Source organism: Mustela erminea, chromosome 1 (genome assembly GCF_009829155.1).
Source record: "Mustela erminea isolate mMusErm1 chromosome 1, mMusErm1.Pri, whole genome shotgun sequence".
Taxonomy (NCBI): domain Eukaryota; kingdom Metazoa; phylum Chordata; class Mammalia; order Carnivora; family Mustelidae; genus Mustela; species Mustela erminea.
This window is the reverse complement of record NC_045614.1, coordinates 7352076-7379246: the sequence shown is the minus strand read 5'-3', so window position 1 is coordinate 7379246 and position 27171 is coordinate 7352076. Positions and strand designations below refer to the sequence as shown.

At 43.9% G+C, this 27171-nt stretch overlaps 1 protein-coding gene across 1 annotated transcript in view; it reads left to right on the top strand.

Moving 5' to 3' along the window:
- Positions 1-3935: 3935 nt before the first annotated feature.
- Positions 3936-27171, top strand: part of ZNF846 (zinc finger protein 846) — a 48564-nt gene continuing 25328 nt past the window's right edge. The window contains exon 1 of the mRNA XM_032310411.1: positions 3936-4037. The gene's annotated coding sequence lies outside the window, so the exon portion shown is untranslated. The remainder of the gene's footprint in view (positions 4038-27171) is intronic.

The window sequence follows — 27171 nt, the reverse complement described above, 5'->3', positions numbered from 1 at the left end:
GAATGCAAGGTATGTCTCTTCCTGCTCATTCTGCAAAGGGCTGTGAGAAGTGGTGTGTTATTCCTTCTGGCTTTCTGACTCCAATTTATTTTATTAAGTAGGCACCACAGCCAAAATGGAGTCCAACCCAGGGCTTGAATTTAGGACCCTGAGATCAAGACCTGAGTGAGATCAAGAGTTCGGTGCTAAACTGACTGAGCCACCCAGGTGCCCCACTCCTGACTCCATTTTAGATGAGATTTCCTTTATTCAAGTTCATAAAATGGATGCCCCTTCAATCAAAAACTTAACGTTAGGTACTTACACTGAACCTCCTCAAACAGATGTTCCCGTGTTCCCTTACTCCTCCCTCTAAAAGAAGAGCCTTTTTCTAATTAACCTTTAAGATACTTATAGCTCTTATGCTTGGAGTGTTCTTATTTCAATAGGCTTTTCTCCCTCCTGAAGTAATCCTTTTGAATGAAGTCTTTCTTTACCATTGTCCAGAATAATTTTTGACAATGATAAGCAAACAAAAATCTTTTAAGCCATTTTGACTCCTTGCTCTAAAACTATTCAAATCCCTCAGCAGATAGCAGATAGCCATTGGCTCTGCCTTAATTTTAGCATCAGAGCTGGTCCCACTCCTTCCATTCCTCCCAGCCACCTGCATCCAGCTATTGCCATCTGTCACTGGGATTATTGCCTCAAATTTCTAATTGTCCTGCCTGATTCTACCTTTGCCTCCCTAGAGTCACACAACAAAGAACTTTAACATAATAAAATAAAATAACATAAAAATACACATCAGATAATATTGCTCCTATAGCTCAAAAGCCTTCAGGGGCTCCCCCATTGCACTCAAGGTAAAACCCACAATTTTTGAACATTGTGCAGATTCCTCAAGAAATTAAAAATAGAGCTTCCCTATGACCCTGCAATTGCACTACTAGGTATTTACCCCAAAGATACAGATGGAGTGAAAAGAAGGGCCATCTGTACCCCAATGTTTATAGCAGCAATGGCCACAGTCGCCAAACTGTGGGAAGAACCAAGATGCCCTTCAACGGACGAATGGATAAGGAAGATGTGGTCCATATACACTATGGAGTATGATGCCTCCATCAGAAAGGACGAATACCCAACTTCTGTAGCAACATGGACGGGACTGGAAGAGATTATGCTGAGTGAAATAAGTCAAGCAGACAGAGTCAATTATCATACGGTTTCACTTATTTGTGGAGCATAACAAATAGCATGGAGGACAAGGGGAGTTAGAGAGGAGAAGGGAGTTGGGGGAAATTGGAAGGGGAGGTGAACCATGAGAGACTATGGACTCTGAAAAACAACCTGAGGGTCTTGAAGGGGTGGGGGGTGGGAGGTTGGGGGAACCAGATGGTGGGTATTAGGGAGCGCACGTATTGCATGGAGCACTGGGTGTGGTGCGAAAACAATGAACACTGTTACGCTGAAAAGAAATTAAAAAAAAAGATTTCATTCATTTATTTTTAAGATTTTATTTATTTATTTGACAGACAGAGATCACAAGAAGGTGGAGAGGCAGAGAGAGAGAGAGAGGAGGAAGCAGAGAGCTCCTTCTCCCCACGGAGCAGAGAGCCAGACACAGGGCTCAATTCCAGGACCCTGGGATCATGACCTGAGCTGAAGGCAGAGGCTTCTGAGCCATGCAGGTGCCCCTTATTTGTTTATTTGTTTGAGAGAGAGACAGAGACCACACACTCGAGAGGGAGAAGGAGCAGGTGGGAGGGGCAGAGGGAGAGGAAGAAGCAGAATCCCTGCTGAGAAGGGAGCCCCTTGTGGGGCTCAATCCTAGGACCCCGGGATCATGACCTGAGCCAAAGGCAGACGCTTAACCAACTGTCCCAAATCCCGAAATTCTTACAGTTGCCCAGGTGGCCTCGTGTGATACGGTTCCATTACTTCTCTGACCTCACTTCTAGCTAGTCTCCATCCTGCCCAACTCATGTCAAACAATTTATTTATTTTTAAAAAAATTTTATTTATTTTAAACTTCAAACATTTTAGACACTGGGCTTCTGCTGTTGTTTAGAGGCAAAACCTCTCCTACCTCAGGGCCTTTGCCCCCAGACATTCATACTCATCTCCAACCAGATTGCTGGGGGTGAAGTGGAAATACTGTGTGTTCATGATTCTGGGCCTTGGCCTTCTCAACCGTCAAACTGTTGTTCTTCCTTACCTCAAACACCAGGGAGATGTTACAATCAAAGGGATAGTGGGAAGGGAAACTGCTTTCTAAAGTGAGAACTGTTGACCTTCAAAACGAAACAGACGGTTGTTTTACCAGCAAAGATGGGCTTATTTAGGAATAGCAAAAAGTTGCAGTCCTGGGCCCAAGCAAACTATGGCAAAATCATAGATAAGTCCCACCAACAAAGACGGTAGCTTTTTTTTTTTTTTAAAGATTTTATTTATTTGCCAGAGAGAGAGAGAGAGAGAGAGAAAGTACACACGAGCAGGCTGAGAGGCAGGCAGAGGCAGAGAGAGAAGCAGGCTCCCCGTCGAGCAAAGAGCCTGACGCGGGACTCAGTCCCAGGACCCCGGAACCATGACCTGAGCCGAAGGCAGTGTCCCAACCAACTGAGCCACCCAGGCGTCCCCCGACTGCATTCTAACTGAGGTTTCCTTTTATTCATTTTCACAGAACTTTCCAATCTGAAGTAAACTTTTAGGGTTGGTTTGAAGAGCAGCTGCTTGAGACAGAGTGTGTAATACCCTCAATTGCCACTAGATGGCAGCACGCCACCGAATTTGTCCTGTAGGTCATTTCTCACAGTACAGTAATTCTAAGTTGCTAATATTTGTGTACCTCTTCGCCCTTCATAAATAGGAACAATGAAAGGAAAGTATATTTGTTGGGCATCTATTGTTTTGGCTGGACATCCAATTTACATCCGTGATTTAAACCAGAGCATCCCCCTCATCTTTTAGAACTTCCCAATAACAATCAAATGGGAAATGAAACAAAAAATTAAATATATGGGGACGCCTGGGTGGCTCAGTCTGTTAAGTGTCTGCCTTTGGCTCAGGTCCTGGGTCATGGGATTGAGTCCTCCATGGGGCTTCCTGCTTAGCGGGGAGAATGCTTCTCTCCTTTCCCTCTGACCCTCCTCCCTGCCTGTGCTCTGCCTCTGACAAATAAATAAAATCTTTAAACAATTAAATGTAGGAGCTCCCGGGTGGCTCAGTCCTTAAGTATCTGCTCAGGTCATGATCCCCGGGTCCTGGGATTGAGCCCCACATCAGACTCCCTCCTCTGCGGGAAGCGAGCTTCTCCCTCTCCATGCCCCCTGCTTGTGTTTCTGCTCTCCCTGTCAAATAAATAAATAAAATCTTTAAAAAAATTAAATGTATGTACATATAGTGTCTAGGAATAGACCTAACTGAAAGATACGACCCATTGAAGAAGAAAATTCAAAAGTTAAGGGCCTAAGGAAGGAGCAGGATGAATGGAGGTGTGATCCACTTTGTGGACTGACAGGTACCTTGGTAAACCTGATGTTCGTCACAAAGGGTCTCAGAAGGGAAGAGAGAAGGAGCAAAAAAGCTTTTATTAGGCATCCTGAGGACTGGCCAACTGGAAGTGAGGTTCAGCCCAAGCACTGCCCTCACACCCGGTCCCCACCCGGGCTCCGCCCCCGGAGCCTGGAATCCACCTTAGCCCCGCGGACGATGCCCGATGCTTACTCTTAGCCGCGCCTTCCAGGATTGGTCTTTGCCAGCCAGGCCACGCCCCCCCGGGGCTGTTCCCACCTCTAGCTCAGCCCGTTCAACCTGGTACCCGCCCCTGGTTGGCCCATTCAGCACCCAGCCTTCCCTGAGGGCTTCTTCGGGCTCCTCCCTCCTCCATTACGCCCCGCCCCAGGATGGGGCCCCGCCCCTTCTCTGCCCACAATACCGGAAGTGGAAGTGTAGGTTGGCTGGGAGCCCACAGGTGGCTTTGTTGCTTCCGGGATCTCCTGACGCGGACTCTGGTGTCGCTGGCGAATGGCTCTGCCGGGAAGGATTCAGACCAAAGGGTAGGTCTGGTCCGGTCCCTGTGGCGCTTTTATCTAGAGCCTTGCTGGTCCATGGCTTTTTGGATCTGGGGAGGTTGTGGGTGACTGGGTTGTATCGGGGTCTGTGCCCAGATGGTTCTGGACCCCCATGTTCTCATCTGTTGCTCCTTGGCCCCCTTCTCCAGAGCACTAGGCTGATGTTATAACCCAAAAGTATAGGGGGACAGGAACGTGTTTTTATGTTTTCAGTGAGAACTTTTAAAAGGACATCAGTGATGAAGTTTTAGAGTGTAAGTGACGTTCAGGGGGGTGAGATCCGTATGGGATGGCGAAGAAAGAATCCTTGAGACATCTTTGGTGCAAAATGGTGGTTTATTAAAGCGTGGGGACAGGACCCGTGGGCAGAAAGAGCTGTTGGCCCTGGGGTTGTGAGGGGTGGCTGACTATATGCTAGGGGGCTGGGGGAGTTAAGGAAAAGGGGGTTTTTAGAAGAACTTTTAGTGCGCCTGGGTGGCTCAGTGGGTTAAAGCCTCTGCCTTCAGCTCAGGTTATGATCTCCGGGTCCTGGGACTGAGTCCCGCATCGGGCTCTCTGCTCAGCAGGGAGCCTGCTTCCTCACCCCCTCTCTGCCTGCCTCTCTGCCTACTTGCGATCTTTCTCTGTCAAATAAATAAAATCTTGAACACACACACATTAAAAAAAAGAAGAAAAACTTTCGTATGCTAAAGAGGACCCACAGGATACTGGAGGCCTTGAGGCATTGCCATTGTCAGGTTATGGTGGTTTTTCCCCTCTTGCAAGGTATTAACTTAGGATGGGAGAATCTTGGAAGAATGTCACAAATGTCCCACCCAGGAGTACGGGGTGGGGAGAGGTTGCAAGGTGTCAGTTTCTGCCTAGTCCTCAGCCAGCCGCCTTTTTCCTCATCATGAGCATGGATGATCTGAAACATGCTGTGTGAATGAAGCTTTGCACAAGTGTATATATCTTTCGATCTTGTTTAAATGGAGTTCTGAGAAAAGCAAAAAGTAATCTGGGCCCCAGCGCAGAAATTTTGGGTGGGAACTAACTAGGAAAGGGACATGAACTTCCACAAGCGAGGATAAATATAACTTGATAGAGATTTGGGTTACAGAGACGTATTTATCAAGACTGAACTGCACACTTTAATTTCACCTTATGTAAATTTTTCCTCAAAAGAAAATATTGTATGCAAATACTAAACTAGTGGGTGATATACATACCGAAAAATTTGGGAAGATGTGTATTGATGTCGCAGGTGACTTTGAAAAACATGTAAAAAAGATTGATGAGTAGATGGCAGGATAGGTAAATATGTGATCATGCAATTATAGGAAAACGCTAATGGTAGCTTATAAGGTGTAACTATAAAATTTGTACAGATTTGCTGTGTATTTGGAAATTTGGATATTAAAATTTTAGGGGAGGGACACCTGGGTGGCTCAGTGGTTAAGCCTCTACCTTCGGCTCAGGTCATGATCTCGGCGTCCTGGGATCAAGCCCAACATTGGGCTCTCTGCTCAGCAGGGAGCCTGCTTCCTCCTCTCTCTGCCTGCCTCTCTGCCTACTTGTGATCTCTGTCTGTCAAATAAATAAATAAAATCTTCAAAAAAAACTATAAAAAAAGATGCTTTTATTACAGTACAGGGACCTATGGTCAGAAAGAGCCACAATGGGATTGTGAGGAGTAACTGATTGTATACTTTTTTGTTAGTGGAGGTTAGGGATAGTATGTCTCTAGGGAATTTGTGCACATTAAAAGTAAGGTCTCCAGGACCTTGGAGGGCTAGCTATTAAGGAAACATTGTTTTTAGTCTTTAATGAAATATCAACAGTAAAGTAGCCATCAATTCCTTGAGGAAAATCACATTCCACATATCTTGGGGATTTATCAGTGGGCTGCAAGTTGTAAGGAGACTTAATTTTAGCTACATTTCTCTTGCCTTTGTTCTCATCAAATAGTACAGCCAAAGGAAATTAAGTTTGCCAATTAAGTCACCAAACCTGATGGAGTTTATTATTTTTTTTAAAGAGCTGAGGTTTTTTTTTTTTTTTTTAAAAGATATTATTTATTTGACAGAAGGAGAGAGAGCATAATTATGCAGGAGGAGTGGCAGGGAGAGGGAGGAGGTGGCTTCCCACTGAGCAGGGACCCTGATGTGGGACTCAGTCCCAGGACCCTAGGATCATGACCAGAGCCAAAGGCAGAAGCTTAACTGACCAAGCCACAGGCATCCCCCTGATGGAGTTAGAAGTAGATTCTGTCTCTACCTCTCTAAAAAAATTAATAAAAACAAAATCTTTAGAAAATAAAATAAAATTTAAGCTATAAATTTACTTTCTGTTGTGAAAATTAATAAAGAGAAACCTCACTAAAATAGAGTCCGGAGGCCAGAAGGGGTGGTTTTCATGCTATACCACTTCTTATGAACCACAGGAAGAACTGTCCATTACAGTCCTCCAAAAGGAAAAGATGTACCCCGTATCTCCTACAAGAAATTAACTATCCTTCAAGCAACTTAGCCAATGAGAAACTCCTCATTACTCTCTACTCTTGCTTTTATGCAATTTACTTTTGTTCAAAACAACTCCTCCTGGGACGCCTGGGTGGCTCAGTGGTTTAAAGCCTCTGCCTTCGGCTCAGGGTCCTGAGATCGAGCCCCGCATTGGGCTCTGGGGCTTGCGCCCCCCCCCCCCCCCCCGCCTGCCTGCCTGCCTGCCTCTCTGCCTACTTGTGATCTCATGTCTGTCAGGTGAATGAAGAAAATCTTAAACAAACAAAAAAACAACTCCTCCCAACTTATCCTTTTCCATGAATAACATTCCTGTCCTTTGTTGGACTAGCATATGGTTTTGCCATAGTTTGCTTGTCCCAAATTTTAATTCTTGGCTATTCCTCAATAAACCTATTTTTCCCGGTAAAATAACTTTTATTTTTAAGGTCAACACTTTATCATATTATTTTTTTGAAATGGGTTAAAAAGAAATGATTCAATAGATCTCCAATGGTTTCTAGATATACTAAAAATACTCCAGTGTGGCATTGACATGCATGTTTTCTTGTTAGTTCTACCATCTGTCCTCCTCCCCAGTAGAAATAAAAGCTCTGTGAAGGTCTGAGCAATTTAATGAATGAAAGGAAAAGCATTATTAGGGGACATGATGGTAACCACATAAAAGTAAAACAGCAATAGAAATACATAAAAGATATACACAAGCTCATACCTAAGGAAAGACTAAATGTCGTTTACTGTTTGTCATACAAAAACAGGTTTTAGGGGCGCCTGGGTGGCTCAGAGGGTTAAGGCCTCTGCCTTCTGCTCAGGTCGTGATCTCAGGTTCCTGGGATCGAACCCCGCATCGGGCTCTCTGCTCAGCAGGGAGCCCACTTCCTCCTCTCTCTCTCTGCCTACCTCTCTGCCTACTTGTGATCTCTCTGTCAAATAAATAAATAAAATATTAAAAAACCAAGGTTTTAAAAAATAAAGTCTACAGTCCCAAGATTAACATGCAAATGTAAGACAAGTTCGAAGATAAAATGGAAAAACTGAGAAGGGACAAGAAAGATTTTTAAGAATAGTGGGGATGGAGGAGTCAGTACTGCTGCATAACAAAGCATCTCCAAGCTTCACACATCCTTGCAGCTTGCTGCATTAAACTCAGAGAACAGCCGTTTTTTTTTTCTAATTTATTTTTTAGTTATTTTCAGCATAACAGTATTATTTTTGCCCCACACCCAGTGCTCCATTCAATCCATGCCCTCTCTAATACCCACCACCTGGTTCCCCCAACCTCCCACTCCCCGCCACTTCAAACTCCTCAGATTGGGGCGCCTGGGTGGCTCAGTGGGTTAAGCCGCTGCCTTCAGCTCAGGTCATGATCTCAGGGTCCTGGGATCGAGTCCCGCATCGGGCTCTCTGCTCAGCAGGGAGCCTGCTTCCCCCTCTCTCTCTCTGCCTGCCTCTCTGTCTACTTGTGATTTCTCTCTGTCAAATAAATAAATAAAATCTTTAAAAAAAAAAAAAAAAACTCCTCAGATTGTTTTTCAGAGTCCATAGTCTCTCATGGTTCACCTCCCCTTCCAATTTCCCCAAACTCCCTTCTCCTCTCTAACTCCCCATGTTCTCCATGCTATTTGTTATGCTCCACAAATAAGTGAAACCGTATGATAATTGATTCTCTCTGCTTGACTTATTTCACTCAGCATAATCTCTTCCAGTCCCGTCCATGTTGCTACAAAAGTTGGGTATTCATCCTTTCTGATGAAGGCATAATACTCCAGAGTGTATATGGACCACATTTTCCTTATCCATTTGTCTGTTGAAGGGCATCTTGGTTCTTTCCACAGTTTGGCGACCGTGGCCATTGCTGCTATGACATTGGGGTACAGATGGCCCTTCTTTTCACTCCATCTGTATCTTTGGGGTAAATACCCAGTAGTGCAATTGCAGGGTCATAGGGAAGCTCTATTTTTAATTTCTTGAGGAATCTCCACACTGTTCTCCAAAGAGGTTGCACCAACTTGCATTCCCACCAACAGTGTAAGAGGGTTCCCCTTTCTCCACATCCCTTCCAACACATGTTGCAATCTATACTTTTAATGCCATTCCAATCAAAATTCCACTGGTATTCTTCAAAGAGCTGGAGCAAATAATCCAAAAATTTGTATGGAATCAGAAGAGACCCCAAATCACTAAGGAAATGTTGAAAAACAAAAATAAAACTGGGGGCATCACGCTACCTGATTTCAAGCTTTACTACAAAGCTGTGATCACCAAGACAGCATGGTACTGGCATAAAAACAGACACATAGACCAGTGGAACAGAGTAGAGAGCCCAGATATGGACCCTCAACTCTATGGGCAAATAATATTTGACAAAACAGGAAAAAATATACAGTGGAAAAAAGACAGTCTCTTTAATAAATGGTGCTGGGGAAACTGGGCAGCTATATGTAGAAGAATGAAACTCAACCATTCTCTTACACTGTACACAAAGATAAACTCGAAATGGATAAAAGACCTCAACGTGAGGCAGGAATCCATCAGAATCCTAGAGGAGAACATAGGCAGTAATCTCTTCGATATCAGCCACAGCAACTTCTTTCAAGATATGTCTCCAAAGGCAAAGGAAACAAAAGCGGAAATAAACTTTTAGGACTTCATCAAAATCAAAAGCTTCTGCACAGCAAAGGAAACAGTCAAGAAAACAAAGAGGCAACCCACGGAATGGGAGAAGATATTTGCAAATGACAGTACAGACAAAAGGTTGATATCCAGGATCTATAATGAACTCCTCAAACTCAACACACACGAAACAGGCAAACATATCAAAAAATGGGCAGAAGATATGAACAGACACTTCTCCAATAAAGACATACAAATGGCTATCAGACACATGAATAAATGTTCATCATCACTAGCCATCAGGGAGATTCAAATTAAAACCACATTGAGATATCACCATACACCGGTTAGAATGGCCAAAATTAGCAAGACTGAGAACAGCCGTTTTTCTGAGAGGGAGCTGCGTGGCCAGTCAGGGGCAGGCGGGCTCGAGGCTCGGCCCAACAGGCTCCGGTCCCGCCCCCAGCCGGGGCGCCGGTCTCCCTTATCAGGGTCACTGGAGTGGATCCCGCGGGGCCTGGGCCCAGCTGCAGTGCCTTGGGCCACGACAGGACTTCTCTGTGGAGGCCCAAAGACGGGGCCACCGCCCCTCCCGCTGCCTCAGCAGTCCTACGCCCCGTGGGAGCCTTCTACTTCCCAAACCCCAGACCGGAAGTGGGGTGCGCTTCCTCCGAGCGGCCGCCATCTTGCCTATAACGGCACCACGGTTTTTCTCGTTATTCGTTTCCAGCACAGAAGAGTGGCTGCAGGTGCAAGGTGGGGTTGGTATCCGGGGGAAGCCCTTCTGGGGGGGGCGGGGTATTGGCGAAGCTGAGGAGGCGGGGCTCTGGGAAGGCACGGTTCCGGTGAGGGTGGACAAATGGGGCTCTGGATGGGACTTTGGGGGGCGGGGTCTTAGGATGGACAAAGGCGGCTGGGGGCGGGGCTGGGGCGTGGTCTAGGAGGGGCGTGGCCTCAGTCTCGCGGGCTGAAAGAGCAAGGGCAGTTGGTCGCCTGCCGGCATTCTTCGGTTTGTCGTTGGTTTGGGGGGTTAAGAGGCCTTGGTGAAATGTACATCAGGGAGGTCCCTTTCTGCCTTCCTCACATAGAGACTTTTACTTTTGTGACTTTTGTGAGAAATGGTTGAGGTGAGAAGATCTTAAAACTTTTTTCGGTTAATAACGTTTGATAAATTCATTTGGGAAAATGCTTCCTCAGGATTGTAGCGTGAGTGCCAGTCCGTACGTGTAATCAGGAAGAGAGAAGGAAACAGCGCGAATGAAAATGTAAATAACAAGACTTACAATTAAAGGAGGCGGTTCCGCTCCATACTTCCCAAGTTTTAAAACGTGGGGATCTCTTGCTCTCGATATTATTAAAACGGATTTTGGTGGCATATACTTGCGGCTAAAGCCTAATAGAAGTCTAAAGCATAAGTGACATGCATGAAATTGTGTGAGTTAAAACCACGGGGATCTCCAGGAAAAAGGGAGGAAGGAGCTCTCCCAACATCAGGTACTAGGACTATGGGAAATTTGTTATTCATTTAATTGACAGAGTGAGAGAGCACAAGCAGGGGGAGCAGCAGAGGGAGAGGGAGAAGCAGGCTCCCCAATGAGCAGGGAGCCAGATGTGGGGCTTGATCCCAGCACCCCAGGATCATGACCTGAGCTGAAGGCAGGTGCTTAACTGAGCCACCCAGATGCCTCTAGATTTCCCTTTTTTAAAATAAAATGTTTGGGAACCCCCTGAAGCTTATAGGAGAAAACGTTGCAAGAACAGTACAATGAAATTCCATTTGCTCTTTGTCTAGATTGAGCATTTGTTAATGTTTTGCCACATTTCTTGTCTCTCTCAGTATACATATAATAATTACTACATTAGCTGGATCATTTGAGAGTAAGTTGCAGAAATCATAACCCTTTACTTCTGAAGACCTCAGTGTGCTTATAGTTCCTAAAAACAGGCATTCTTCTCTTTTATAACCTCAGCCTAATTACTAAATTTTGGAAGGTGTAGGTCTAAAAAACAATTAAGGATTTTACCTATTTATTAGAGACAGAGACAGACTGAGAGAGAGCATGAGAGGGGAGTAGGTCAGAGAGAGATGCAGACTGCCCATGCAGCTGGGAGCCCGATGCATGTGGGACTCGATCCCGGGACTCCAGGACTATGACCTCAGCCAAAGGCAGTTGTTTAACCAACTGAGCCACCCAGGTGCCCTAAAAAAACTGTTTTCTGATAAAACTGCTTTTTTTTTTTTTTAAGATCTTATTTATTCATTTGACAGAGACACAGCGAGAAAGGGAACACAAGCAGTGGGGAGTAGCAGAGGGAGAAGCAGGCTCCCCACAGAGCAGGGAGCCCAATGCGGGGCTCGATCCCAGGACCCTAGGATCATGACCTGAGCCAAAGGCAGATGCTTAATGACTGAGCCACCCAGGCACCCCAAGATGTTCCCTTATTATTTAATTTTTTCCCTGAAGCCATGGAATAATGATTTTTTTTTAAGATTTTATTTATTTATTTGTCATAGAGAGAGAAGCGAGAGCAAGCACAGGCAGACAGAGTGGCAGGCAGAGGCAGAGGGAGAAGGAGAAGCAGACTCCCCGCCAAGCAAGAAGCCTGATGTGGGACTCGATCCCAGGACGCTGGGATCATGACCTGAGCCGAAGGCAGCTGCTTAACCAACTGAGCCACCCAGGCGTCCCTGGAATAATGATTTTATAAAATACTTTTATTGAATATATTTAGAGAATCATATGATTCTCTCCAGTCTGCAAATGTAGTGAATTCTATTAAGCGTTTTCGTAAAGACACTAACCCTAACTTGAATCCCAGTGTGCTTGTCTTAGATTCTCCTGCTCACTGGTACATCCAGCGTGTTAATACCTCCTTTCTGCTCTTCGCACTTATGCTCATGAATGAGTTGGGCTCCTTATTTTCCTTTCTTATAACCATTATTATTTTGTGCCTCATTGACTTAAACTGGTTTCTTTGTTGTTGTTTTACTGTCAGTGTTTGGTTTCTGGGGATCTCGTGACTGGGTCTCTTCTATGGCCTGGTGGGAACTGAGTTTTTCCAGAAACTGTGTGCTTGTTCATATGTTAGTTTCTTGCTTAAGGTGTTTTGGACCACAGAGGTGTTGTGATTTACACCAATACCCAAGGGAGAATGGGCTTATGTTTGCAAACTCTCACGAGAGATTGTCCCAGTAACCCACCACTAATGCCAGAAGAACCCTGGTCATCTTCCTGGTCCTCATTCAGCAAGCATTTCCACCAGGGAGGGGCAAGACAGGTGTGTGAAAGGCCAGAGGTGGGAAGGTGTCACCTGCTGAGATTGGAGTTTGGACTGTGTGCTATATGCAGTAGACATTCTAGAAGTTCTTAAACTAAACTGGGAGGGGGCAAGATCCAATTTGTAGGCTTTTTTCCTCCCTAGTAGAGTTGTGTTGACCTCATGGGACATTATTAACTATTAGGCTTAGAGATAGAAGAAAGCAAAGGAACCAGTTTGTAAAACATTGGAATCTTCCAGGCAGGAGGTGATAAAAACCACAATTTTAGCACATTCTGTGCTATTAAATGATGTTGCCTTCGTAATGCACAATGATGTATGCTCTGCACCATCTAAAGAATGTAAGATACTGTATGTGGATGCATTTCATAAGGCTGTAGATGTTTGATTTAAAAAGCTCTTCCCAGGGGCGCCCGGGTGGCTCAGTGGGTTAAAGCCTCTGCCTTCAGCTCAGGGTCCTGGGATCGAGCCCCGCATCAGGCTCTCTGATCAACAGGGAGCCTGCTTCCCCTTCTCTCTCTGCCTGCCTCTCTGCCTACTTGTGATCTCTGTCTGTCAAATAAATAAATAAAATCTAAAAAAAAAATAAAAAATAAAAAGCTGTTCCCAGGGGCGTGTGAGTGGCTCAGTCAGCTGAGTATCCGACTCCTAATTTTGGCTCAAGATTTGAGATCCAGCCCTGTGTTGGGCTCCATACTCAGTGGGGAGTCTGCTTGAAATTCTCTCTCTCCCTTTCCCTTTCTCTCGCTCAAATAAATAGATAAACCTTTGACAAAAAAAAAAAAACTCTTCCTTTGGTTGGACAGAAAGATGGGAAATAGATGAAATATGAAACTGTAGTCAGTAATGAGTGGGTTTAGACTATGCTGTTGGCAGGGCTCCAAATGGAAGGCATCTGGTGTGTGTGGAGGTGAGATGGTATAAGGCACTTGGATCAGTGAGATTAGCTGTGGGCGGAGGTGATAATTCAGCTATGTGCATTATTTTTGTACTTGGCTGTTTAATTTTTCTTGATGCATGGGTATTTTGTTTTTCTTGTTTAACATTCAACGAATTCAGAAACTATAGTTAAAATGTTAAATGTACATTTTCTTTCTCCATTCATCTGTTGATATTTGGATTGTGTGAATCATGCTATGAACATTCATTTACAAATACTGGGTCAAGTTTCTGCTTTCAGTTCTTTTGGGCATATACTCAGAAATGGAATTGCTGAATTATGCGGTAATTCTGTGTATGCTTTTTTTTTTTTCTGTGTACGTTTTTTGAGGAACCACCATACTGTTCTCTACAGGGGCTGTGCTGTTTCATAATCCCCTCTGCAATGAGCAAGGGTTCAAATTTCTCCAAATCCTCACCAACACTTGTTATTTTTATTGTTTTGATAATAGCCATCCTAATGGGTATGAAGTGGCATCTCATTATAGTTTTGATTTGTATTTCCCTAATGATGAGTGATGATGAACATCTTGTCACGTGCTTACTGGCCATCTGTATGTCTTTGGGGAACTTTCTATTCAAATCCTTTGCCTAAGTCTTTTTTTTTTTTAAAGAGTTTTTATTTATTTATTTGACAGACAGAGATCACAAGCAGGCAGAGAGGCAGGCAGAGAGAGAGGGGGAAGCAGGCTCCTTGATGAACAGAGAGACCAATGCGGGGCTCGATCCCAGGACCCTGGGATCATGACCTGAGCTGAAGGCAGAGGCTTAACCCACTGAGCCACCCAGTCACCCCTAACAGTAATTTTTAATGCAGGTACATATATATTTTTTATAAATCATATAAATATATTTATACTTTATCTTAAGATCTATGTCAGTCTTTGTTTTAAACACCATAATCAGGGTGCCTGGGTGGCTCAGTCAGTTAAGTGCCTTCCACTCAGGTCATGACTGTGGGGTCCTAGGATTGAGCCCCACATCTGGCTCCCTGCTCAGCAAGGAGTCTGCTTCTCCTTCTCCCTCTGCCCCTCTGCCTGCTTGTGTAATCTTTCTCTCTGACATAAACAAAATCTTAAAAAAATTAACACCATAATCATATCCCATAGTATGATACATGATAATTAATGAAGTAATGTGTATTTTGATTAGTTCCGGTTCTTACCTATGATAAACAGTTTGTAGTAGACAAGCTATCTCTCTACCTATCTGTCTGTCTACACAGATGCCGGGATTTCTCTTGGCGACAATCCTATGAGTTGCTGGTTTAAAGATAGGAGTATTTAAAATTTTGTAGACGTAAATTCCAATATCCCCAGCACACTCCCAACTACCAATGGCCTCTAGTCATCCTTTGGCATCTGTAGCTAAGACAGTTTTTCTACCCGGTGCTGAAGAAGCTTGAACTAGGAGCCCCGCCTCAGCCTGCTGGTTTTGAAATTATTCCGGCTAACCCACATTATTCTCACAAGCTTAAAAACAGGCCCTGATAGGCCTCTTGCAAAAAGATCCTCCCCAAAGCCCCAACACCCCATCAAACCCCTCTGCCTTATCAAACTCCTCTAAGGGGGAAGCAACCATGTGGAAGTGGCCCTGTGCCAGGAGGAAATTCCCCTTCTCTTGAACCCTCCAGCTCGCAGCCGCTTCCTCTTGTGCCACAATGTGGGGAGGCAGGAGTCAGATGGACAGACGCATCCATAGGGCCTGGGCTCTCTGTCACTATATACCTTGTTTAATTCGATGGGGTATTAATATTACTATTACAGCATTAAGATGCTGTACATAAAATATGTTAAGTGCTGTGTATATTTATGAAGTATATTATTCATGATATATACGTATTAATTTTCACATATTATACAATATATATATTTTTTCCCTGTAAAGCCTCACCTTGAATAAATTTGTCTCGTATTCTTTCCCTCTCGGGTTTATCCCGCCACTACCTACCCAGTTTATTGGTACTATAAGGAGAGACTGTCGCCGTACCTAAAGTCTGGTGTTAAACTTTTATAAGAAAGAGTTTACAAGCTGGGAAGTGGGATGAGTGGGTGGGGTGACAGGGTTTTCGGTCTTGGAGGTCAGCTGATTGTCCCAGAGGCGCTGATAGAGAGGGTGGTTCTGTGTCCCAGCACTCAGGGGGTAGGTTGTGGGGAGGAGAAAAACTGGACTGAAGTGTAGTGAAGTCAACTTAAATTCAAAGGTATTTTATCTAGGTAGTTCAGTGGAGACAAACAGTTCAGCTACTCATTCATGAGACAAAAATGACAAAGCATGAGAGACTGTGGACTCTGAGAAACAAACTGAGGGTTTTGGAGGGTGGGAGTGGGAGGTTGGGGGAACCTGGTGGTGGCTATTATGGAGGGCACGCATTGCATGGAGCACTGGGTGTGGTGCGTAAACAATGAATTCTGGAACACTGAGAAGAAATTTTTTAAAAAATGGGAATTTGGATCGTCTGTGCCTGGCCTTGTCATAGGTAAACAAGGGGTCATCCTTCTGTTTTATCGAAATCATATAGGGAAAGGTGTTTAATTGCATTCAGACATTTTCCAGAACACAAAAGGGTTGGGGATTTCTTACCCATCAGAATTTTCTAGAAGCACAGGGTTTGGGTGTGAAGCTTAACACTGTCAGTATAAAGACTGGATCCTTCTGTGGTTTCTCTAACTTCTCTCACTGGCTGCACCCCACCCCCTTTTCATCCTAGTGTATGTCCCTTGCAAATTCTTTGATGATGCTCCCACATGTACACAGTCATCTCTTCTGCTCCTCCCTCCCCAAGAGTCCCGTTCTCACCTGGACCCTGCTGGTGCCCCTCACCGCCCGCCCCTGCTTCTGCTCTGGCCTTCCCCTCTTCTGTCCTGTGAACAGCGGCCAGTTTGATCTTTAAAAATACAAATAGGAATAGGGGCACCTGGGCCTCTGCCTTCGGCTCAGGTCGTGATCTCAGGGTCCTGGGATCGAGTCCTGCGTCAGGCTCTCTGCTCAGTAGGGAGTGTGCTTCCCCCTCTCCCTCTCCCTTCCTCACTGCCTCCATGTGATCGCTCGCTCTCTCTGTGTCAAATAAATAAATAAAATCTTAAAAAAAAACCAAATAGGAATAGGAAACTCGTAAAACTGCTAAGCTGCCAGTCAGAAGGTATAAATTCAGATTAGATCTAGGCTTGTTTGCCGTGATCTTGACCTAGCTCCTGGCGCCTCTGCCACCCTGTCCCATCACTTTCTTCTCCAGACACCCAGGTCACACCAACTCCAGCCACACCCGCATGGGCTTCCTCCCTTGTTGTGCACCTGCCTGGAGCTAGGTCATGCCCTGGCCTTTTCCTCCAGGGCTTCCAAAGGCTCAGACAAGGTGGGAATGGAGCCCCAGAAACCCTGCCAGTCTGCTTGCCCCAGGGTTGGTGCCTGGGTTTGAGATGTTTGGGGAATAATACATTATACCTTGTATTCTTTTCATAAACTTGGGCAATTGACTTGCTAAACCTCTTTGAAATTGAGTACCCTCAATAGACACGGAAGTTTGCTAGTCTTCCTCAAGCAACAAGGAGCAGCAAGTCCCAGAGGCCTCTCTCCTGGCTGTGAGAGACAGGACTCCCCTTTTAGGAAACCTGTGTGCATGCAAGCTTTTGCTTGGTCTTCATGTGGGGTCCTGGGTCCTGGGACGCAGCTTCCAGGCATGTGCCGGCTGGAGTCTAGGGCATATCCTGCCTCTCACATTCACCCTCTTGTCCTCTCGCTGTGCCTGCTCGGGACCGCCTGTCTCCAGGACGGGAATGTGGAGGCAGGAGTGATGGCTCCAGGGTTGCCGACAATCTGACCACAGATAATCATTAATCCCCGTTTTTCCAATGTGACTTCTTCCTCCATGAGGTTAGCTGTGTCTCCTTCTGGTGGCCCGGAGCCTTCCAATCTGACCAGGACTTGTCTCCACGCTTCCTCAGGACCCTTAGCCTCTCATGAACGGTGGCTGAGGGACTTTCAGAGAATGCTCAGCGCTTGTGAATTTTTTCCAGTGCCTTGTTCATTATTAGCTCAGTGGTCACTTCAGAGCCGGGGCAGAAAACCAGGAAAGGCTACGAGATGACTTCATCTCAGGAATTCATGGAGACATCATTCAGTCCCTTACTCTATGTATTTGTCCCAGGCCTCCACGCGCCCAGGGCTGTGTGGCATCTCAGGACCAGATGGGTTCACAGAGTAGTTGCAGAGAGAACAGTTCAGCCACTTGTCGAAGAGCTAATAATCTCTGAGCTAGATCGCGGAGGATATGTGAATGGAGAGAGATGACGTGAGGAGCCCCTTTCCCCTCCGCATCCGAATTTCCCCCTCCTTGTTCTTCTGATGCCTTCCTCCTCACACCTGGCCTTCCTGGGACACTGATTGAGATGAGCTTTGGCTGAACCTGAATGTGTGTGACGTTTCAGGATTCAGTGACCTTTGAGGAAGTGGTGGTGGACTTCTCCCAGGAGGTGTGGGCACCCCTGGAGCCTGCTCTGAAAATTCTGTACAGAGACCTGATGCTAGAGAACTACAGGAACCTGGCCTCTGCCATGCTCATCTCTTCGTTGGTAGATTTCTGCTGCAAGTATTTCTTAAGCACCTGTTACGTTCTGGGAACTGTGCTTGGTCTTAGGTAAAAAGTAGTGAAGAAGGAGATGCGGCCCGCTCTTGAGCAGCGACAGTGTAGAACAGGAATGGCCACACTTTTCTTTAGAGGCCAGAGAGGGATATTTTTGGCATCATGGGCCGTAGAGTTTCTGTGGCAACTACACAGTATTGCTAATATAGTGCCCGGAATAGTATGGTGTGTAAACAAATACAGTTGTGTTCCGCTAAAAGTTTATTCACAAAAGCAGGTGGCTAACTCTGGGCTCTGGCCACTCATCCCCAGTCTAGCATCTTCCCCTTGCGAATGAAGATTCATCTCTTACGCCCACTTTATTTTCTTCATGATTAGAAGCTTTGGTGTTCTGAAGTGTGTCTCTGAGCTGGGGGCTGAGGGTCCCCCATCCCTCTAGGGCATGATGTGGGGTACGTCAGCTCATTGCTCATGGGGTCACACATGTCCATCCTCTGAAGGTGTTGGCCCCACTCTGAGGGGAGGTTGCCTTTTCATCCCTGCACATCCCCCTGATGTGTCTTTCGGTGTGTGCAGGTGTGCAGGCATCATCTCCAGAAACCCAGCCGGCTCACCCAGGTGGGGCAGGAGGAGTGGGGGACCAAGGAAAGGAGAGTTCTGATTCCCCCCAAAACCAGTGCAGGTCAGCCCAGGTGAAAGGGACAACATTCAGGGAATTTCTAAAATGTCATGATTTTTTAAAATTTGAGGTGTAGGGGTGCCTGGGTGGCTCAGTGCGCTAAGCCTCTGCCTTCGGCTCCAATTATGATCTTGGGGTTCTGGGATCGAGCCCCGCATTGGGCTCTCTGCTCAGCAGGGAGCCTGCTTCCCCCGCTCTCCCTGCCTGCCTCTCGGCCCCCTTGTGACCTCTCTGTCAAATAAATAAAATCTTTTTTAAAAATTGAGGTATAGTTGACACAGTGTTACCTTAGTTCAGGTGTACAACATAGGGATTTGACAACAAGTTTTTATGTTATGCTGTGCTCCCCGCAAGTGTAGCTAGCATCTACGACCACATACTACTATTTTACAGTGTCTAAGATGTTATCTTGTCTGAGAAATCATCTCAGGCCACTTAGGATGAGTTTTCTCTTGAAGGTTTGGCTTCCCTTCCTCTCCTTCTTCCTTTTCTCCCCAACTTTCTTTTGCTCCCAGAGAAAGCTCTATCTTGCTTCCTTTTTTTTCTGAACATTTCCACCTTTGTAAATATTGGACCATGGCCCCACTTGTTTATTTATTCATTTTTCTACTGTCCTCAAACTTTGTCAGTGCCTTCTGTCAGACTGTTAGCAGCTGTCTCATTCTTAAGAAAATCATTTCTTAGCATTTCCATCCCTTGTTCCTGTCACCGTCAAATTCTTCATATTGCTGGGCGCCTGGGAGGCTCAGTCGGTTAAGTGTCTGCCTTCAGCTCAGGTCATGGTCCCAGAGTCCTGGGATCGAGTCCCACATTGGGCTCCTTGCTTCTCCCTCTGCTTCTCTCTCTCTCTCTGTCTCTCATGAATAAATGAATAAAATCTTGAAAAATAATAATACATAAAATAAAATAAAAAATTATTAAATTCTTCATATTGCTGAAATCCTTAAAGTCTGTCCAACTGCTGGGGCATTCTTTCATATTTAGAGACTCTCATGTTTAGAGTCTGTTTACGAAGAAAAGCTACGTGGGCCTGGCTCTTTGTTTTTGTTTTTAATTATCTGTCTCATCATTTATTTCTCTAAGAACTAAATCTTTCTCCTCCTCTCTCCCATTAATTTCAGATTAAAAGTTTCAACTGAGCACCCAAAAGACCACTGCAAAGCAGAATAAAGTTTGGAAAAAACATCCACTGTCAGGAAAATGGTAAGGTTCATGAGGGCACATTGCTGGTTCTCTGCAGTAGGAGTCTGGGATTACTGTGTCACAGAAGAACGCAGCCACTGTGGGGAGACACTGGGTCTAGTGACCTTCACCCAAAAGAAGTTATTTCTCAGGAGAGAGTATCTGAGTATCATGAATTTGGGGAACCTTCTAAACCCGTTTCAGTATTTATGAAGAGTTCCCACAAGTAAGCAGTTCATAAATATGACTTAGTGAATGTTGACGTATAATTCAGTTTTTGTTGAAGTAATTATCAAGAAAAATCTACGTAAGCAGCTTTATGAGTGCCCATATGATGGGCCCTTGAGGCAGAGCATTCGCCTTACTTAAAATTAGAAAGAACTCAGGGCAGAAGAAGTGCATGTGCTCTGAGAATGGTAGCAACTTAGCAAGTAGGAATTTTTATTTTTTTTTATAGTGCAGACTTTTTTTTTTTTTTTTAAGATTTTATTTAGTTGAGGGGTGCCTGAGTGGCTCAGTGGGTTAGGCCTCTGCCTTTGGCTCAGGTCATGATCTCAGGGTCCTGGGATTGAGCCCTGTATCGGGCTCGCTGCTCTGCCTGCCTCTCTGCCTACTTGTGATCTCTCTCTGTCAAATAAATAAAATAAGTAAAAAGATTTTTTTTTAAAGATTTATTTATTTGTCAGAGAGAGCACAAGGGGAAGTGGAAGGGAGAGGTAGAACAGGCTCCCCACTGAGCAAGGAACCCAATGTTGGGCTCGATCTTAGGACCCTGGGATGATGACCTGAGCCGAAGGCAGCTGCTTAACCAATGGAGCCACCCAGGCATCCCTAGTGCAGACTTTCTATGGTGGGGGGTAATCCCCGTGAGTGCAGTGAAAGTGAAAAAGCCTTTAGTTATCGCTTATCCCTTACCCAACAGGCACTAAATCCAGCTGGAGAGAAACCCCATGAATACAATCTGTGTGGAAGAGCCATCAGAAGGAATTCTAACCTTGTTTGGCCCAAGAGAAGTTACACAGGAGAGAAATGAAATGAATGTAAACAATGTGGGAGAGTGTTTAGTTGTCTTTCATCCCTGCAGACCCACGTGTGCGCTCACGCTGGCAAGAAACCCTGTGCGTGGGAAAGCTTCTGGTCATCACCCGTCCTTTATGACACACGTGCGAATCCACACCGGAGAGAATCCTATGAGTTTAACCAGCATAGGAGAGGATACACAATTGGGAGAAGCTGTATAAATGCAAGGACTGTGGAAAGACTTCATCAGGAGCAGGAGCCTGACCGTGCATAAGAGAGCGCACACCAGAGAGGGACTCTGTGTGTGATGATTGTCGCAAAGCCTTAAGCAGGAAATTCCATCTGATGGCACACATGAGAACCCATAACGGGGAGAAGCTTTACCATTGTAGTACCCGTGGAAAAGCCTTCAATAGGAGCCTTAACCTGACTGATGACAAGAGGGTACATACAAGGAAGATTGACCAGTGTAGCTACTGTAGTAACTTGAGTAGTCACCCACCCCGGAGGAAACATGTGAGTACTCTCGGTGGAGAGAAGCCCTGGGATTGGAAGCACATGGGAAAGCCCCATTGGTCTCACATGTGAGCAACTCTGTGCATATCATTTGTCTGAGAAAGCCTTCCATGGGGACTTCAGTTCCTGCATAAAGAAATACAGAGTGGGAGAGAAACCTTACGAGTGTTATAAATATAGAATTGCTTTCAGCAGGGTCTTCTCCTCAAAATGGAAATCTAACTCCTTAGTTTTCAGATCCTGTTTGTGAATAAAAGCACCCATAGAGATCCCCTGCACATCCCTTTAGCTACATTACATGGGTTTCGACCTAAGGTATTTTTTATTTTGGTTTAATTCTAAATACTGTTTCTGTTCGATGTATTTTAACTCAACAATGTCACTTTCTTTTGAACCTATCAAAATACAACTTCATTTAAATTTCACCTGAATTTTCTCCTTCCCCCAGATTTTATGATATCCATAGTTCTTTGGTAGGACACCCATGGTTCCTTAGGTGTGTGGTCCCCCTTGTTGCAATGAGCCAATAAGCTGGACTTTGTTAGACTATAAGTTTTGTACCTGGTGGTCTTTGGCTGGTTATGTTGGGACAACAATAGTCAGTCATAAATATGTTCTATTCTCTTGTCATCTAAAATGTTTCTAAAAAGTCCTTCTGAAATGTCTTCCAACATATTCTCCTATCCATTCATGATATTTTAAATATGTGTGTCAGGAGGGGTCCAATTTAATTTCCTTCCTGGTAGATAACCAGTTTTCCTAGAACTCTAATCTGAAAGTTCCAGTTTAAAGTTTCTGTGTGCATGTTTTTATGTTTCTGGGCCTTCCATTCTATTATAATCAAATTTGTTAATCCTGTATCAATCCAGCACCATCTTTAATAACTTTATACTATTTTGTAACATCTAAGAGATCCCTACAACCTGTTCTTCAAGAGTAGCTTCTCTCTTCTGTGCCTTTCATTTCTTCATACGTATTTTACAGTAAACTTGCACAATTCCACAAAAAGTCATATTGGTATCATATCTGACATCTCATTAGATCAGTACTGGTAGAATTGTTGTTAAGTCTTTCAGGCCTTAAACTCAATAACTTCATTTATTTAGTCATTCTCTAATGTCTTTCAGTAAAGTTTTATACATTTGATAAATACATACATATTTAAAATACTATTTTCTTTTTTTTTAAAGATTTTATTTATTTATTTGACAGAGATCACAAGTAGGCAGAGAGGCAGGCAGAGAGAGAAAGAGGAAAGCAGGCTCCCTGCTGAGCAGAGAGCCCGATGCGGGACTCGATTCCAGGACTCTGAGATCATAACCCGAGCCGAAGGCAGTGTCTTAACCCACTGAGCCACCCAGGCGCCCCTAAAATACTATTTTCTTAAACATATGAAATGGATGGGCATTGGTTTCTTAGTATCTAAAATAACCATCTATATTGACAAACATGGGTCTTGAGGGAAAAGAGGGATCAGAAAAAAGCAGCCTCCAGCATTTAGGGAACATGTGTTGCTGGTGGGATTATAAAGTGATGTGTGGTCATTTTGACGAAGTTTGGCAATTTCTTTTTTTTTTTCCCCTTAAGATTCTTTAATTAATTAATTTTTTATTAATTGGACAAAGAGAACAAGGGAGCATAAGTAGGGGAACAGTGTGGAGAAAGAGGGAGAAGCAGACTCCCCACCAAGCAGGGAGCCTGATGCGGGGCTCAATCCTAGGACCCTGAGATCATGATCTGAGCCGAAGGCAGACATCCTACCTTCTGAGCCACCCAGGTATCCCAAAGTTTGGCAATCTCTCTCTTTTTTTTTAATTTTTAATTTTAAATTTTTTATAAACATATAATGTATTTTTATCCCCAGGGGTACAGGTGTATGAATCGTCAGGTTTACACACCAAAGTTTGGCAATTTTTTAAAACAAATTTGCCATTTGGCCCCCAAGAGAAAGAAAAAGGTACTTCCACACAAAGACTTGCCCACAAATGTTTATAGCATGTTTCATAATACCCAAAAGAGGAAACCCTGAAAGTCCATCAGTTGGAGAATAAGTAAACAAAATCTAGCTATCCATACGAAGCAATATTTGCCCATACAAAGAAATGAAGTTCTGATACATGCTACAACATGAATGAACTTTGAAAACATTATGCTCAGTGAGAGAAACCAGTCACAAAGGACCACATAGTGTATGATTTCATTTATATGAAATATCCAGAATAGAGAAAACCATAGAGTAGGTTCATGTTTGCCTTGACTGGGGGGTGGGACCTTGATTAAACAGGCACGAAGTATCTTGTTGGGTTGATAGTAATGTTCTAAAACTGGTTTGTGCTGATGTTGCACAGCTACACTCACTAAAAATCATTTGAATGTACATTTAAAAGGGTTGTACATTTAAAAGGGTTGAGTTTTATGGTATGTAAACTATATCTCACTAAAGCTGTTATAAAAGGAGATTCCTTTTATAAATGAGCCACGGTCTCCATTGTGGTGGGATATGTCCATAATACTTAGCTCTGAAGTAATCGTTACAATAGTGGCATTCCTCTTAGGGGACAACAGCATGATCTTTTCTCAAATGATGCGTGAGTTCAGTTGATGAATCCTTTTTGGAGTAGATGCATGACCGAAGAGTATGACCCTCTATAAGCTCATTTATTGGAATTCAGGTGAGGTATTTATTTAGCTTGGAGATGTCATCCTTTTCAGAGTCTTCCTCCTTTTACTCAGTAGTTTCAGTGCCACACTTTCTAATTTGGTTCTTTTCCTTGTGTTCTTTAAAAGTCTTTTTGGACTTATTGTGAGACCTTGAATGGTTTTCTTTCATAGGCTTTGGGTACTTCAAACTAAAACCAGGATGTAAGTTTTCTGGAGAAGGGCTAGAGGTATATGTATCTTGCTGGTCCTTATAGATTATAATTCTCTTTGTATGTTGAGTTTGGCTGGTAGCAGACTTGCTATACTCTTACTCTAATAACCGATGTGTGGATCTTTTGATGTTTTCTGTAGATGATCGTATGTACCAATACAGGCAGATTTCCTCTGCTCCTTTTTAATTTGTGTACCTTTCTCATGCGTTTGTTGCCTGACTTTCTCTGACTGGGACTTGAACCATATTGACTAGAAGTAGTCCTATAGGTACTCTTGTTTTCTTCCTGATCTTAAAGGGCTTTTTTTTTTTCATATTTCATCTTCAATTGTGGTGTTCTCTATAACATTTTTGTAGATAACTTTACTAGGGTAAGAAAGTTTGTTTCTTTTTCCTAGGATATTGGTTGGCATCCTTACTCATGAACAGATGTCGAATTTTATCAAATGTTTGTTCATCATCTCCTGAGATGATGATATTTGTTCACTGATGTATTTCAGAACTCCTAGAACAATGGTAGGACACAGGGTAGGCACTCAATAAATATTTGTTGAATGAATGAATGAATGAATGAATACATGTAACATCTTTAACATATTTGTGTGGTAAATTACTTTAATTGATTTTTCACTGTGAAATTAACTTTGCATTCCTAGATAACTTGGCCATCACATATCAGTTACACATCATTTTTCCTAGTTTGCTAATATATTAGGATTTTTGCATCTTTGAATGAGATTGCCCTGCAGTTTTTCTTTCTCATGTTGTCCTTCTGTTATTGTTTCAAGGATATGGTAGCCTTATAGTACTGGTTGGGAAAATTCTCCCAAAGTCCATTCCTTCACCTAGATTTACCAGTTGTCAACATTTTTGACTGTTAAAGCTTTTCTCATTTGTGTATAATTTTATTGTATGGATGAGCCATTACAGATATAAGACTTCTTCAACATTTATACTAAGAACAGGGACATTGTCAGGAACTCAAAGGTCTGAGATTTCCCCCTACTTACAGGCTAACAAGTTAGCCTGCCACAGTTTCATGGATGTTGGCGAAAGACCCCAGACTTCTGGGCCAGGACTTTATTACAGCCCAGCGGGCAGTACAAGCGTCCTATTGCTGTCAGTTACTCCTGATTCCCAAGTCCCCCAGCGGTGACATGAAGTGGATTTGTATCACAGCTGGAGCCCCAAGCTTTTCTAAAGAGCTGCACACAAACCTGCTCTTTCTTTCCCCCAGAGGGAGATGTTATCTTTCCTACACAGAACAACAAAAAACCCGCCCTTTGCTCTAAGGATGTTGTATAAACATCCTCCAAGACATTGTCTAGAACAGAATAAGGTGTGCACACATGAGCTACCCATGAAGAATTGCCTTCCCACAGACATTTTCCTCTATAATCAAATATCATTAATACACTGATGAAATTTAGCATTAACGAAATAATGTTATGAGCACACAAATATCCAATCTCTCCCATCCCAAACATCCTTTATTGAGGATTTGGAACATAATTTAGTTATAAAAATGATTTTAAGAAATCTTATGTGCGAAGCTCTGGGATAACAGACACTTAATAGAGCCATTTGGCAAAAGTCATTTTCTTCAACTCCGAATCAGGACAGGAACTGCGCAGAAAAGTCATATATATATATATATATATATATTTTTTTTTTTCTCACAAAAGAAAGTGTGAAAGCCTTCACAAGCCCTCCTTCTTGTATGAAACACATGAGGACACATTGGAGGAAAGTCCTGTTAGTGTAATGAATATGGAAGGTCTTCAGGTGTGGTCTTCGCTTGCTCTATACGAGAGAACTCATTCTGAGGGAGAGAGACCGTGTCCATGTTGTGAATATGGGATTGCCTTTGTGCTGCCTTCTTGAGGTGGACCCCTAATTCATTAATGTGTTTTTTTCTTTCATAATATAAATAGTCAAGAATACTCCTATCCCTCTAAATACCCTCATTATTGAACAAGTTGTGATAGGTGATATTTGTATTTACTATGGCCCAATTGTAAATGCTGTCTCATTTCCATTTTAACAACTTCTTGGACTCGTGGGTTGATCAGGAATGTGTTTTCAAGTGCAATGCCAGGAGTTCTTAGGTGGCTTGTTTTTCATTTCACATGTAACTGCTTTGTGGTCAGAGTCAGTGATCTGTAGGATATGGGTTCTTTGGCATTTGTTGGGACTTTCTCTCTAGCCCAGTGTGGCAGACACTGCTGGCTGCCTGTCTATCCATTCTCCTCATTCTTCTTACTCTCAGAACTTGGATTTTGCTCAATTTGTCAATGTTTACTATAAAAACAAACCAAACAAAAGCAAAAACCCAGCCAGCTCTCTCAGTCCTTCTTGAAGGAGTGGTTATGTCCCAGAGCCCTGCCCTGCGGCAGGTAGGCAGAATCATTGGTGTAGCTTCTGGGAAAGTTCTTGGAAAGGGGACAGCTCCATGCTTGTTATTTTCACTTTTTGTTCACGGTCCTTCCTCCTCCTTTCTGCCTAGACCCTGGATACAGAGCCTAGTGTTGGAAGGAGGTTACTTTGTAACCTGTAGGCAGAAGCCACAGGTAGAGTTGGTGTAGCCAGATCATAGGACTCCTTGCTCCCCAAGGGGTTTCTTTGAGTGACTGCACCAGCCCTGAACTGCTTATTTCTAGACTCATGTTACATGAGAAAAAGAGATCTTCTTTTAAAACAAAGTCCTAATTGTAGATTCATAGTAGGGGAGCAATCAGAAATTTGTGTGGCCATGAGAACCTGCTCCTTGGATAGCCACCTAGGAACTTAGTTGGCTGCTGGCCCTGGTTGCTACCCATGCTAAGACCTACCTTTGATGTTGTGCTAAGACTACTCCTAGCAGTGACTAAGCATGGCAGGAGTAATAGTGCAAGCCCACTCCTGTGTAGGGCTCTTCGAGTGATGTCTGTGGCTCAAGA